The sequence below is a fragment of the Aythya ferina genome (assembly GCF_964211825.1).
Source record: "Aythya ferina genome assembly, chromosome: 2".
NCBI classification, from domain to species: Eukaryota; Metazoa; Chordata; class Aves; order Anseriformes; family Anatidae; genus Aythya; species Aythya ferina.
Window position 1 is genome coordinate 2747187 of NC_140297.1, and position 2585 is coordinate 2749771.

General features: G+C 36.5%; 1 long non-coding RNA gene across 1 annotated transcript; it reads right to left on the bottom strand.

The window, feature by feature from the left end:
* Nucleotides 1-950: 950 nt before the first annotated feature.
* LOC311433050 lies at nt 951-1487 on the bottom strand. Its single transcript, XR_014690524.1, has 2 exons — nt 1351-1487; nt 951-1219 (listed from the first exon to the last, which is right to left on the bottom strand). It is a non-coding gene; the product is annotated as an uncharacterized lncRNA (long non-coding RNA).
* Between the last annotated feature and the right edge of the window lie 1098 nt (nt 1488-2585).

The window sequence follows — 2585 nt, forward strand, 5'->3', positions numbered from 1 at the left end:
CTCAAAACCACAAACTAGAAAGGTCCAGGTATTCATCTTTTCATCTTTCATCTGATTTTCTGACTGAACATGAAAACATATTAAACTCTCTTAAACTAAAAATTGCCTCCTTATTACCACTATTATAGCAGTGTCAGGGAATTCTCAATCATGATCCTAAGCTTGAAGGTACTTTCACACATTAAAAAATAAATAAAAAATCTAAAAAAGCATACTATGTTACAGGGGCTAAATAGTAAAGGAGCGAAAAGTAATGATATTTTCTTATTTCAAGTACAGAAACAAGGAACAACGCTGATTATCTCAGAGTAAAGCAAAGCATCTTTAAAACTGAATGCAGATCTTTGAATCCTGGTTCAGTGAGAATTTGAACATTGGCCAACTAATATGGGTCAAATGAAAAGGTGATGTCTACAGCCCTGATTCATTAGTATTTATGATATAAATCAATAGTTACTCCCAGGGTCAAATTTTAGTTTTCATGCAACTTCTGGATATTTACACTAAATATGCTGATCTGTACAGGAAGCCAAAAGCTTTCTGCGAAAAGCAGCACATTTATTAAGCATCTCTAAAACTAACTCTAAGGTCTTGTTTTTATGGAGTGGGATGCTGAGCACCCACATGGTTGACGGCAGTGTCGTTTTTATTCTTTAGTGATTTATTTCCTTGGTGGACGTTATTATTCTGGAGAGATCTGGCAGTCAGTCTGAAGTTAGTGATCCAGATGTGAAGGGAGAAACAGAGCTTCAAACAACTTTTATTCCTCTTTCCAGCTCTGCTACTGATCTCCTGTGCAATTGCAGCCATGCCATGTCAACTCCGAACCTGTTCCTACCTCATAACCCACCTTGACTGTCAACCTCTAGTAACAGGGTGTGTTATGATTATCCCGAGTGCACTGATTTTAAGGAGATGGTGATCATGTATGAAACTATATACTACTCCAATGCAAGCAATTTCAATTTCATCTTATTAGGTCTTGGACATAAAAATGGGGACAGGCTGAGTCAGTAGTTGGCAGACTACTGACAGACCCAGCCACTACCTCTCCGGGAAGTGGTGGTGGTAATTCAGGAGGTGTTGCTTTTTCCAGTGTCTATGTCTGTGCTACTTTATTTTTCCCCTCAAGTTCCCTGCTATTGACTGGATACATCAATACTGAAGTCTTCACAGCTGGGAAGTCACTCAGTTGAGGTGACCTGTAGACTAGGCAATCCTGTGGAGAGAAGAAATGAGGCATCATTTCCAAAGAAGGTCGGAGGACCACAATCAATGCTCTCTTATAAATATATATATAGATATATATATATTGTTTTTCCACAAGACAAGCAGTGCATTGACACTTACTTTGCTTTCTTTTGCAATGTCCCAGGTGACCAACAGAGGATATATTGGAAGCAAGGGAGCTAATAAGGGATTTCTGTCAGAGGAACATATTTTCATTTCATAGTCCCTCACAGATATTTCTGAAGGTGTTCCCTTCACTGATTCTGTAGGAGAAAAAAAAAAAAAATCTTTTGACTGTCTCTGTTTGAAATACTTGGTGCTATACCAGACTTATTTCAGTTTGGGTAACTTCATTCTATGTTCACAAAGCTTCTCTTGTCATTTTGGTTGGACCAGTGTGTTGGTGGAGGAATTCTCTGATTAAGGACAGTAAGAGCAGGGAACAAAGAAGAACCTGGTGAAAGTGTCTTCTGGAGAGCACAAAGAAAGGAGAAGGGAATGGAAAAAAATATTGAAACAGTGTGCAAAGTAGATTAAGCTACAGGGGAACTTTAATTAATTAAATGAATCTGAATAGCAAAATCAGCCAAATATATGCAAAACCTCTTGTGAGGTAAGAAAGGGATCAGGCAGAGAAGGAATGGATCTAAATCTGAAAACAAACAAACAAATAAATAATATATATATATATACATTTATATTTATATATATTTATATTAATTTTTTTTCTGCCTGACCTACACCATCTGGCTTGGCCTGTATGTATTCTATCCAGAAGGAGACAAGATGTCCCCTAACTGTCAGAAATGGTGTCTTCACATATTTCAGTTAAATTACAACATAACCAGAAAATGACTAGAATGAAGATTTGGGATCTCACCAACCAGAGAAGGCTTTTGTTGTTGTTGTGTTGTTGTTGTTTTTGTTTGTTTGTTTGTTTAATAATTAAACAGAGATGTGGAAACAACAATTACAGAATACTTACATTCAACACCAAAGATGTGTTCATAAAACTTAGCAAAGCAAGGGTGTCAGTTCGCAAGAATGCCCTGATTTCTAAATTGTTGTCAGTCCCACCATGTAAGGTTTGTCCCTAGTTCTTATTGAAGATAATGATGGACAACTATTGATTTTAAAGAGAAATATATATATATATTTATAAATCAAAGGCACTGGAAGAAAAATATTTGATGTTAAGTGAATAAGCCCAAAAACTCTTCTCTTAGAGCATGCAATGAACTTCATAGGACTTTCTTTAATGTGAAGAAAGATAGGTCATCTAAACTAATCACATAGGTTTCCTGGACAATCACTGAGAAGAAACACACATCTCTAAAGGATGTTTCATTGGCCGT